A 13,328-nucleotide genomic window follows, 5' to 3' on the forward strand; every position below is an offset into this window, starting at 1 on the left:
TTCTTAGGCTCCAAAATCACGGCAGATAGTGACTGCAGCCATGAAATTCAAAGACACTTGCTCCTTGGAAGAAAAGCTATGACCAACCAAGACAGCAGAGACATTACTTTGCCAACAAAGGTCCATCTAGTCAAAGCTATGGTTTTTCCAGTTGTCATGTATGGATGTGAGAGTTGGACTATAAAGAAAACTGAGGGCCGAAGAATCGATGCTTTTGAACTCTCAAGAGTCCCTTGGACTGCAAAGAGATCCAACCAGCCAATCCTAAAGGAAATCAGTCCTGAATATTCATTGGAAGGACTGATGTTGAAGCTGAAACTTCAATATTTTGGCCACCTGATGTGAACTGACTCATTGGAAAAGACCCTGATGCCGGGAAAGATTGAAGGCGGGAGGAGGAGGGGATGACAGAGGATGAGATGGTTGGATGATATCACTGACTCAATCACATGAGTTTGAGTAAGCTCTGGGATTTGGTGATGGACAGGGAAGCCTGGCGCGCTGCAGTCCATGGAGTCGCAAAGAGTCGGACAGGACTGAGTGACTGAACTGAACTGATAATAATATTGACTGCATTTGAAACTCAAATTAAGGCAACACAAATTATGATCCAACAGAGCCAATGTTATTTCTACGGAAAAATGTTATAAATCTTGAAACAGAAACAGACTCACAGACATAGAGAACAGACTCGTGATTGCTAAAGCGGGGAGCAGGGAGGAAGAAATGGATTGGGAGTTTAGAATTAGCATATGCAAAGTAGTATATATATAATATAGCATGGGTAAACAACAAGCTCCTACTGTATAGCACAGAAAACTATATTTAATATCCTATGATAAACCATAATGGAAAAGAATATGAAAAAACATATATGTGTATAACTGAATCATTTTGCTGAGCAGTAGAAATTAACACAACATTGAAAATCAACTATGCTTCAATAAAATAAATTTTTTAAGTGCTATAAATCTCATCATCAGGTTAGTTTCACTCACACATGATATGAAAATAACTCTGACATCTGGTGACCGTAGGGTCTCTCTGATTCTGCCACAACAGTCACCGCATCTCCAGAACCTTGATGGCTCCATTGGTCTGTCCAGCCAGATCACTATGTTAATTTTTTAATGGAAAAAGTTAAGAGAGAATAGAAGAGAACTGAGGCAAGAAGAGGCATCTTTCTACTTCTTCTATATTAGAAAACCTGAATATTTCTTTGTGGGGGATAAAGCTCCCAGGTAAAACACTGCTGGATAATGTAATGCAGAATGTTACAGTTGAAATGTTTACCTTCCTTTGTTTCCTCTCATTGAATGAAGCTAGTAGTTCATTCACTCATTCAATAGGTACTGAGGATGGGATTTATCATCCAAACAGGGACAGTTTAGAGAAGGAAAGAGGTGCTTTATTAATTCTACCTAGACAAAAGGACATCCCAGGACTGTTCTGAACAAAATAGGAGGTATGGTCACCCTAATTATTGAGCACTTTCTACATACCATGTGGAAAAATAGAAAATGTCTTATGGAGGTGGGTAGAGGAGCTGTTTTTCATTTCTATATTCAAAATCAGTGCTAATTCCCACCTTCTCTCAAAATACCTAAATATTTGGGCAAAACTTCTTGGTTCTTTCACGGTAAAATTAAAATATGAGCTCAAGTCATTCAATCACTGATTTTTCTGGCTTCGAACAACTCTCTTTACCTAAATAGGATTCAATTTCTTCCCTTTATTTTTTGAGAACAGGTTGAATTTTGCTAGATAATTCTATGTTTATTTGCATTAATATATGATGAGCAGGTACCTGATCAAATACATGTTAAAGGACTTGTTAACCTAATCTAATCTTACCAAAAACACTGCTCTCTTTTGAAAATAAGGAAATCACTGAATCACCACTTGAGGGAATATTACACAGATGGTGATGATCAATTTTTAAACATCCAAGCAAGGCAAAGTACAAAAAATACATATATCTGTGTATATACAAATATGCATAGATATCAATAGATAGATAGGTGGATATAGTTTTAGAAAGACTTGACCATAGTTGGTGTTAAACTCGTGTTTTCATAGAACAGTATTTAGGGTTTAGAAATAAATTTTTCCCACATTATCATAGTTGATGCTCACAACTGACTTAGATAGTATCACTAGCCCCATTTTAGACACAGATTGGCACCTGAAGCTTTTAACTCTGATTTCACTGGTCTTCTTACAATAAAACAATAGTTCATTATAGATGTTTAAGGGATATGTTTATAAAAAACATTCCCTGTACTTCCATCAGATTTGAAACTTTTGAAAGCACTTTCACTTTCATTTATTCGATATTACTGAAAGGCACAGACTGACTAGACACTAGAGGCACAGAGGTGAAGAAAACTGTCCTTGGGTGTAAGGAGCTGGAAATCTGATGCATGAGACAGATAAGGAACCTGGTTCACCTCAGTAGACCAGTGAAATGAAGGATGTGCACAATATGCCATAAACCACAGAAAAGAGCACCAACTCCAAGCTATGGGAACCACGGAAAGCATCCCAAGGGTGTAATGCTTGCTAGAGAAGCAGGAAGATTGCATATGCACATGAGCTCATGACTGCAAGTTGGGGAACATCAGGCTACATTAAAGCAACAAATGGCAACTTTACGAAAGGGTGTGTTTCAGGATAGAATGCTGGATAAGAGGCCAGGCCCAGGATGGGAGCCTGGAATGTTGGCTAAGGAAGCTGAAATGTGTCTATAGGTTTAGGATCCAGGGAAAGGAGAAAAAAGTGAGACAGGAGACAAGGAGACACCTGAGGAAGCAAATGCAATAGGCTTGGGGAAAAGATGGCTGGAACCTAAATGTAAGAGAAGGAAGAGGAAAGCATAGCCAGGATATGTATTTAAGACGCAGAGTTAGTAGGATGGGGGTCTAATTATGGGAGATGAGGCCTGAGAGGAAAGCAAGGGCATCTCTAAGATCTTTGAGTAAGTTTCATGAACAGAATGGTGCATGGAGAGGATGAGCAGCATTTCTGAGGGACACAAAAAGTTCACTTTTCTGGGAGTTTGGGATTAGCAGATGTAAACTATTATATAGAAAACGGATAAACAATAAGGTCCTCCTGTATAGCACTAGGAACTATATTCAATATCCTGTGAAAAACCATAATGGAAAAGAATACAAAAAAGAATGTGTGTGTGTGTGTATAAAACTGTGTCATCTTGTTGTATAGCAGAAATTTAATGCTGCTGCTGCAACTGCTGCTAAGTCGTGTCAGTCGTGTCTGACTCTGTGCGACCCCATAGACAGCAGCCCACCAGGCTCTCCCGTCCCTGGGATTCTCCAGGCAAGAATACTGGAGTGGGTTGCCATTTCCTCCTCCAGTGCATGAAAGTGAAAAGTGAAAGTGAAGTCATTCAGTCGTGTCTGACTCTTCGAGACCCCATGGGCTGCAGCCTGCCAGGCTCCTCCGTCCATGGGGTTTCCCAGGCAAGAGCACTGGAGTGGGGTGCCATTGCCTTCTCCGAGAAATGTAATACAACTATGTATATCAACTATACTTCAATAAAATAAATTTTAAAAAAGAAGTTCACTTTGGTACATATTGGTACACTATATACAGGAGTGTAAGCTTCCTACAGAGCAGTCAAACGGCAAGACCTAGAGAGAACTGGCAATCAACTTCTGAAGCTTAGGGGAAAATTCTAGGTGGCAGATACAGATTTGAGACTCTTCAGTGTGAGGCCAAAAGTGAGACTAAATAAAAGGCCATTCATTGTACAGGGGAGCAGAAGAATACTTAACTGGGGAGACAGGGAAGGATTTTTATTTTTATTTTTTTTTATAAATTTATTTATTTTAGTTGGGGGCTAATTACTTTACAATATTGCAATAGTTTTTGCCATACATTGACATGAATCAGCCATGGGTTTACATGTGTTCCCCTTCCTGGACCCCCCACCCACCTCCCTCCCCATCCCATCCTTCTGGATCATCCCATTGCCCCGGCCCTGAGCCCTTGTCACATGCATCGAACATGGAATGGTGCTCTGTTTCACATATGACAATACACATGTCTCAATGCCATTCTCCCAGAACGTCCCACCCTCACCTTCTCCCTCAGAGTCCATAAAATTGTTCCATGCATCTGTGTCTCTTATTCTGTCTCGCATATAGGGTTATCGTTACCATCTTTCAAATTCCATATATATGCATTAGTATACTGTATTGTTGTTTTTCTTTCTGGCTTACTTCACTCTGTATAATGGGCTCCAGTTTCTTCCATCTCAGTAGAACCGATTCAAATGTATTTTTTTTAATGGCTGAGTAATATTCCATTGTGTATATGTACCACAGCTTCCTTATCCATTCGTCTGCTGATGGACATCTAGGTTGCTTCCATGTCCTGGCTATTGTAAACAGTGCTGCGATGAACATTGGGGTACACGCGTCTCTTTCAATTCTGGTTTCCTCGGTGTATATGCCCAGCAGTGGGATTGCCTTGTCATATGGCAGTTCTATTTTTAAATAATGGAAAGTTGTTACTCTGTTTTGTTTTATTACAGAGCTAACCAGTTGGAAATGTGTTTTAATTAAACAATACGCAGCAAAAAAATTCCCTCTCACTTTGTCTATTAGGAAATATACATGTACCTTCACAGCCTTTTCCCTTAATAAATGAACTCTGAGTCACACATAAGGAAAAACAAGATTGAAGGGAGCTTTTCTTCCATGATGTCAAATTGATGAATGTGCAGTGACCTTTCATAGAGAGTGTTGCACTAGGGAGAAGGAGACATAGTTCTAGAAGTCTCAGAGCACTGACCTCCAAAGTTTTTGCCAGTTTCAACACACCCTCTGAGATCACACCATTTCATTCAGCCTGTCTATGTACTTGTATCTAAACAAATACTTTCAACCTCCACCCACCCATGTTCTCATCCCTTTAAAATATCAGATGTAGAGGTCCCCATGGCCAGCAATAATTCCAAAGAATGACTGAAATCTCTCTCTAGCCCTGGGAAACAGGCCACATAATGAGGAAGAGGGAGGTAACTTCACTAAGTGTCCCACAGTGAAGTCACTTTTGGCCCTGTTCTGATTGTCTGAATGGCCTGAGCAACTGGATCCCATCATCTCAAGAAACCGCTTCCTACAGTGTGAATATGGCTCTGAACTTTGTGATCCTGGACCATACTATGGGCTACCTAAACTGTCCCCTACCTAAATTCATGTTGAAATCTTAACCCCCAGAACCTCAGAAAGTTAGTGCAAAAGTAATTGTGGTTTTTGCATTGTAGAAATTTGCCATTTGATTTTGGAATACCTTAAGTAAATGTGGTTATGTTATACATCATTTTAATGTGCATTTCTCGCTTTACTTTTTTTTTTTTTTTGCTAATGACTTACTACTTGCTGTTTATTTTATATTTATTTTAGACTATGGAAATGATATTAGACAAAAAAGCAAATCTGAGCGATTTTCTAATTCGAGTTCAAAATGGGTCATAAAGCAACAGAGACAACTTGCAACATCAACAATGCATTTGGCCCAGGAACTGCTAAAAAAAAATACAGTGCAGTGATAGTTCAAGAAGTTTTGCAAAGGAGATGAGAGCCTTGAAGATGAGGAGCATAGTGGCCAACTATCGGAAGTTGACAACAACCAATTGAGAGTCATTACCAAAGCTGATCCTCTTACAGCTTAACAAGTTGCCAAAGAACTCAACATCGACCATTCTACCGTCACTTAGCATTTGAAGCAAACTGGAAAGGTGAAAAAGCTCAGTGAGTGCATGCCTTATGAGCTGACTGGATATTTTTAAAAACCGTTGTTTTTAAGTGTCTTCTCTTATTCTACGCAGTAACAATGAACCATTTCTCAATCAGGTTGTAACTTCTAATGAAAAGTGGATTTCATTCAACAACCAGTGATGAACAGCTCAGTAGTTGGACTGAGAAGAAGCTCCAAAGCACCTCCCAAAGCCAAACTTGCACCAGAAAAAGTTCATGGTCACTGTCTGGTGGTCTGCTGCCCATCGGATCCACTACAGCTTTCTGAATCCCGGCAAAACAATCACATGTGAGAAATATGCTCAGCAAATCAATGAGATGCACTGAAAACTACAATGACTGCAGCTGGCATTGGTCAACAGATGGGTCTAATTTTTTTCCCAAAACAAAGTCTACCATACACTGCACAGCCAACGTTTCAAAAGTTGAACAAATTAGGCTAAAAGTTTTGCTTTATCCACTATATTTACCTGACCTCTTGCCAACAGGCTACCCCTTCTTCAAGCATCTCAACAATTTTCACAGGTAAAATGTTTCCACAACCAGCAGGATGCAGAAAATGCTTTCCAAGAGTTCATTGAATCCTGAAGCACAGATTTTTACACTATAGGAATAAACAAATTATTTCTCATTAGCAAAAATGTGTTGATTGTAATGGTTCCTATTTTGATTAATAAAGATGTGTTTGAGTCTAGTTAAAATGATTTAAAAACTCACGGTTTGAAACTGCAATTACTTTTGCACCAACCTAATAACTGAATTCGGAGATAAGGTCTTTAAAGGAATGATTAAGTTAAAACAAGATCTTCTGGGTGGATCATAATCCAACATGACTTGTGTCCTTATAAGAGAAGGAGATGTGGACACAAAAGCACAGAGAAGAAGGCAAAGACACAGCAGGAAGGCAGCCATCTTCAAGCCGGGGAGAGAAGCCTCAGAAGAAAACCAACCTGCTGACACCGTGATCTTGGACTTCCAGGTTTCAGAACTGGGAGAAAATATATTTCTCTTGCTGTTTAAGCCACCTAGTCTGTGGTACTTTATTATGCAGCCCTAGAAAAGCAATACAGGCACTTATTAAACATGGCTTAAAATATGTGCCAGAGATTTTTTCAAATGAAGTTAAATGGAAAAACAAATCAAACTTCTTTTGAAATTGAGGGTATTTGATGATATCATTTGAATGCAGAGTTCCAAAGAATAGCAAGGAGAGGTAAGAAAGCCTTCCTCAGCGATCAATGCAAAGAAATAGAGGAAAACAATAGAATGGGAAAGACTAGAGATCTCTTCAAGAAAATTAGAGATACCAAGGGAACACGCCATACAAAGATGGGCTCAATAAAGGACAGAAGTGGTATGGACCTAACAGAAGCAGAAGATATTAAGAAGAGGTGGTAAGAACACACAGAAGAACTGTACAAAAAAGATCTTCACAACCCAGATAATCATGATGGTGTGATCACTCACCTAGAGCCAGACATCCTGGAATGTGAAGTCGAGCGGGCCTTAGAAAGCATCACCATGAACAAAGCTAGTGGAGGTGATGGAATTCCAGTTGAGCTATTTCAAATCTTAAAAGATGATGCTGTGAAAGTGCTGCACTCGATATGCCAGCAAATTTGGAAAACTCAGCAGTGGCCACAGGACTGGAAAAGGTCAGTTTTCATTCCAATCCCAAAGAAAGGCAATGCCAAAGAATGCTCAAACTATTGCACAATTGCACTCATCTCACACACTAGCAAAGTAATGCTCAAAATTCTCCAAGCCAGGCTTCAACAGTACATGAACTGTGAACTTCCAGATGTTCAAGCTGGATTTAGAAAAGGCAGAGAAACCAGAGATCAAATTGTCAACATCCGCTGGATCATCAAAAAAGCAAGAGAGTTCCAGAAAAACATCTATTTCTGCTTTATTGACTGTGCCAAAGTCTTTGACTGTGTGGATCACAATAAACTGTGGAAAATTCTTCAAGAGATGGGAATACCAGACCACCTGACCTGCCTCTTGAGAAATCTGTATGCAGGTCAGGAAGCAACAGTTCGAACTCGACATGGAACAACAGACTGGTTCCAAACAGGAAAAGGAGTACGTCAAGGCTGTATATTGTCACCCTGTTTATTCAACCTATATGCAGAGTACATCATGAGAAACGCTGGGCTGGAGGAAGCACAGGCAGGAATCAAGATTGCTGGGAGAAATATCAATAACCTCAGATATGCAGATGACACCACCCTCATGGCAGAAAGTAAAGAAAAACTAAAGAGCCTCTTGATGAAAGTGCAAGAGGAGAGTGAAAAAGTTGGCTTAAAGCTCAACATTTCAAAAACTAAGATCATGGCATCTGGTCCCATCACTTCATGGCAGATAGATGGGGAAACAGTGGAAACAGTGGCTGACTTTATTTTGGGGGGCTCCAAAATCACTGCTGATGGTGATTGCAGCCATGAAATTAAAAGACACTTACTCCTTGGAAGGAAAGTTATGACCAACCTAGACAGCATATTAAAAAGCACAGACATTACTTTGTCAACAAAGGTCCGTCTAGTCAAGGCTATGGTTTTTCCAGTGGTCATGTATGGATATGAGAGCTGGACTATGAAGAAAGCTGAGCGCTGAAGAATTGATGCTTTTGAACTGTGGTGTTGGAGAAGACTCTTGAGAGTCCCTTGGACTGCAAGGAGATCCAACCAGTCCATCCTAAAGGAGATCAGTCCTGGGTGTTCACTGGAGGGACTGATGTTGAAGCTGAAACTCCAATACTTTGGCTACCTCATGCGAAGAGCTGACTCATTTGAAAAGAGCCTGATGCTGGGAAAGATTGAGGGCGGGAGGAGAAGGGGATGACAGAGGATGAGATGGTTGAATGGCATCACTGACTTGATGGACATGGGTTTGGGTAAACTCTGGGAGTTGGTGATGGACAGAGAGGCCTGGCGTGCTGCAGTTCATGGGGTCACAAAGAGTCGGACACGACTGAGCGACTGAAGTGAACTGATGATACATAACTGTACTGTGTAAAATGTATTAATCTATTTATACATTCTATAGAAGTCTAACCATACAGGAGAGAAACTCATGTGTGATTACCTGCGTTTTATGTCATCTTCGCTACAAAATTCACTGATGAATACGGTTGCATGAAATTACATCCATTCTATAGCTCAGATGTTCTACCACAAGCTATAGTGAACTGCTTTATATAGACTGTATTGAGTTGATTATGCAAAACTCTTACTATTTGAAACAAAATATTCTAAGTATAATATTTTCAAACAGAAAGAAAAAAGTTTGGATAATATCTTTTCTTGTATCTCAAGTTATTTTTCCCTTCTCCTTTCCCGGTTTGATTTATCACCAAGTCTTTTGAAACAGCCCTCACATTGATCTCGCTCCACCCAGACTAACTGGGTGAAGCCACTGCCTTCATTCACATCCGTATAATTTCTGGCCCATCCTATTAGCCATAAAACTAAACTTTTCAAAGGGAGTGAAATGCTGATGGTGGGAATGTAAATTGGTGCAGCCACTGTGGAGAACAGTACGAAGGTTCCTCAAAAAACTAAAATTACAGTTTGTATATGATCCAACAATCCCACTCCTGGGTATATACCCAGATAAAACTATAATTCAAAAAGATACACGTACCCCTATGTTAACAGCAGCACTATTCACAACAGAAAAGTCATTGAAACTACCTAAATGTTCATCAATAGATGAATTGATAAAGAAGATATATATACATGTTTGAAATTATAGATTTGAAATATAATATATATATAATGGAATATTACTCAGCCACAAAAGAAGAAATAATGCTATTTGCAGCAACATGAAAGGATCTAGAAATTATCATACTAAATGAAGTAAGTCAGAACGAGAAAGACAAATACCATCTGATACCACTTATATGTGGAATCTAAAATATAAAACAAATGAACATAACTACAAAACAGACTCACAAACATAGAGAATAGACTTGTAATTGCTAAGGGGGAGAGGGGTGAGGGAGGGAAGGATTGGGAGTTTGGGGTTAGCAGAGGCAAACTAGTATATATAGGCTGGATAAACAACAAGCTTGTGCTACTGAATAGCACAAGAAACTATGTTCAATATCTTATGATAAACCATCATGAAAAAGAATATCAAAAAATATATATATAATGTATGACTGAATCACTTTGCTACACAGCAGAAATTAACACATTGTAAATTAACTACAATAAAATTTTAAGAAATAAATGAATTTTTTTAAGGGAGTGAAATATTGGGGAATGACTAGGGAGTACAGTCACTTGAGTTGAGTCCCACCTCTGCCTAATTGTGTGACTTGATCCAAATCTCAGCCTCAATTATTCATGATTAAAGTAGAAGTAATAATAGTACTCTCCTCACAGAACTGCTATAGAATTAAGTGAAATAACAGTAAAAAGCACTTGGTATGGTACATAAATACTCAGAAAATATGAGGAATGCTGTGATTAATCTTTCAGAATCCATCACCCTATAACATTTTGTCATGCTCTCTTTTGTAGGGTTCTACTACCCAAGGTTTTCTCATGCTGGGATCACTTACCATTTATATTATGAAAACAATAGGCCTGATGAATGTTTCAGACAGGACAGGCCTCTCCTACCCAAGCCTCCTCAATGAAGGGCCCAACACTCCACATTTGAAAACACCGGTCCTAACTACATTTCCCAAGTTCCCACCAAAATCCCTTCTCCCTACTGCCCTCTGCTCCGAGTTCTTTTTCCAAAGCACCAAACTCATCTTACAATCTTTCAGAGGCTTGTTCTGTTTCAGGAGATGAAGCCCAAATGCTTTGACATGGACCACAGCACATGGTCAAGCTGCCTCTGTCTCTAAGTTCTCATCTCCAACCTCGAGGACCAGTGCAGCGCCTGTTAAATGTCAGGAGCTCAGCAAACGTTTGTCTGATGAGAAGAGGACCTGAAAATCTCACACCACAGAGTGAAGGCTTGCTTCGCCTTCACCTGCATCTGTGTGCTCTATTGTTTCCTAGGGATGACCACAAATGGGTTCTATCACAGATCTGAGGCCCAGAAGTCTGAGATCAAGGTGTTGGCAGAGCCAAGCTCCCTCTAAAGGATGGGAGGATCCCCACTTGCCTCTTTCAGCTTCTAGTGGCTCCTGGTGCCTTGGCTTGTGGCTACATCACTCCAATCTCTGCCTCCATCTTTACATGGCCTTCTTCCCTGTGTCTCTTCTGTGTTTGTGTCTCAAATTTCCCTCTATTTTCTCTTATAAGGTCACTAGTCATTGGACTCAAGACACAGTCTAAAACCAGGATGACTTCATCTTGAGATCGTCAACATAATAATACCTGCAAAGCCCTTATTTCCAAAGAAAGTCACATTTGCAAGAACCTGGGATTAAGAGTTGGACATATCTTTCTGAGGAACACAATTTAATCCACTACAACTGTCAAGGGCTAGAGAGGTCCAGGGGTGAGGTGTGACTGAAACACAGACAGCCCTACCCATGCTCAGGAAGGAAATGGGATGTTCGTTTGCAGTTCAGAGATCAAAGCTATGTGAGTACTGAGCACACCATTTGGCAAGAGCCCCTGAACCAGTCTAAGGGAGCAGGGAAGCAATATTTTCTGCCCAGTTATTTTATTTCAGATCCACTTGTTAATGGTTTGGGTTTCTATTTTGAAACTGTGAATGATTTATTAACATGACAAATTAGAGAAAAGAAAAAAATCATATAGACTTCTTCATTCTCATATCTTTTCTCCCATTTTTAGGTTTTAGTTTGGGTGTTTTAATGGACAATTTAAAATTAAACCTGCATATAGAGTTTATAGGTTTCCCTGGTGGCTCAGATGGTAAAGAATCTGCCTGCAATGCAGGAGACCCAGGTTCAATCCCTGGGTTGGGAAGATCCCTTGGAGAAGGGACTGGCAACCCACTCCAGTATTCTTGCCTGGAGAATCCCATGATCAGAGGAGCCTGGCAGGGTACGTCTATGGGGCTGCAAAGAGTCAGAAATGACTGAAGCGACTTAGTGTGATTCTATATATATATATACCTCCATATATCTCAGTACCATGCTTATAGTAATTTTTCTTGCCTTGTCACTTTGAGAAGTTATTTATTAGCTGGCTGGTGCCTTGGCCTTGATGGCTCTTCATCGCTCCCCCACTTTCACCTTCACAACCACCACTACAACACACACACATATGCATGCACACATGCACATATGCATGCACACACGCACACAAACAATCACACACTTCCTATCGCTTGTACTCTTGACATGATCTTGTATTAATTTTTGTTAGGTCAATAGTGTTTATATTATCTACTGCTAAGCCAGGAAGCATGCCACTTTTTGCTTTGCTTTCGATATATTTATCACTAATGCACTTTCAAATTCTTCTCCACTGTCTAAATCTCTTCTCAAAACTATTTTATTAAAGCTTTGCTTGGAGCCCTGACCTGTTTTAACTGGTTCAGTTGCTTCTGGTGCTGACCTGGGATCTCCCCCAGTCCTTACTGCCAGGAGTCCCTTCACCTCTGTCTCCCCCAGGATCTCCTGTTCCCCAGGTCCTGTGTCTTCCTTTTTATTTGCTTACTCTCTCATTGTGAAGGGGTACCTCCCCCAGGAGGTTCCTGAGAAAGGACATCAATTCCTAGAGACCCTAAAGGTCTGAAAATATCTTCAGTCTATTTAATATTTAACTGATGTCCTTTTTAAACATATGTTTGTTTACTTATTTATTTGGCAGTGCCAGGTCTCCGTGGCGGCACGCAGGATCTTTAATTTTTGAGTTGCAGCAAGCAGGATCTTTAGTTGTGGCACGTGGGGGTCTAGTTCCCTGACCAGGGATTGAACTGGCCTCCTGCATTGTGAGCGTGGAGTCTTTTAGCCCCTGGACCAACAGGGAAATCCCTAAACTGATGTTCTGACTAGGAATAAAATTCTAGGTGAAAGAGAATTTCCTTTCAGAATTGGTAAGAAGTTTCTCCGTTCATTTCTAACTTCCTTAGTTGCTTTTGAAAAATCCAAAATCACTCTCTGCCAACATCTTCCCCCAATCGCTCACCTCTACCTCCAACTCTGTATGAGGTTCTCTTTGTCCCCATGGTTCTGTACTTTCTGATGATCTAAGAAGCAACCAGAGACAGAAACCAACCATACTCCAAGATGGAACTTTTAAAGACTTTTTAATAAAGAAACTAACTACAAGGGCCATGATGAAAAGAACCAGGGTTCCAGAGAAACTTTAGGGCCAGCAAGGACAGAAAGCTCATGGCACCCTTTGATGTGAGGGGCTAGGGAAGAAGAAACAAATATCTATACCAGATTCTGTTGCACGCAGCAGTTCTAGACAAAGGACTGCCCAACAGAAACTGCAGCAGCAGCAAGCGTAGCCACTTCCAGGACTATGTCTGATGATGTCATAGCTGGAGTCATCTGATGGTCATGAGAGAAAAACCACATTTTTGTCCTTACTTAAGTGGTCTCCCCCGTGGGTACTTGGTGCTTGCTGGCTGTTTGTTGGTCTCTGGCTT

General features: G+C 40.3%; 1 protein-coding gene across 12 annotated transcripts in view; it reads right to left on the reverse strand.

Moving 5' to 3' along the window:
- Nucleotides 1-13,328, reverse strand: part of LPAR1 (lysophosphatidic acid receptor 1) — a 406,496-nt gene that overhangs the window by 216,087 nt on the left and 177,081 nt on the right. The window contains exon 3 of one of the 12 annotated variants that reach the window (XM_081574000.1): nucleotides 6,262-6,390. The exons of the other annotated variants lie outside the window; for them this stretch is intronic. The gene's annotated coding sequence lies outside the window, so the exon portion shown is untranslated. The remainder of the gene's footprint in view (nucleotides 1-6,261; nucleotides 6,391-13,328) is intronic. 12 annotated transcript variants of the gene reach the window in all.

This window comes from Giraffa tippelskirchi, chromosome 1 (assembly GCF_054371585.1).
Source record: "Giraffa tippelskirchi isolate mGirTip1 chromosome 1, T2T-mGirTip1v1.2.pri, whole genome shotgun sequence".
Classification (NCBI taxonomy): domain Eukaryota; kingdom Metazoa; phylum Chordata; class Mammalia; order Artiodactyla; family Giraffidae; genus Giraffa; species Giraffa tippelskirchi.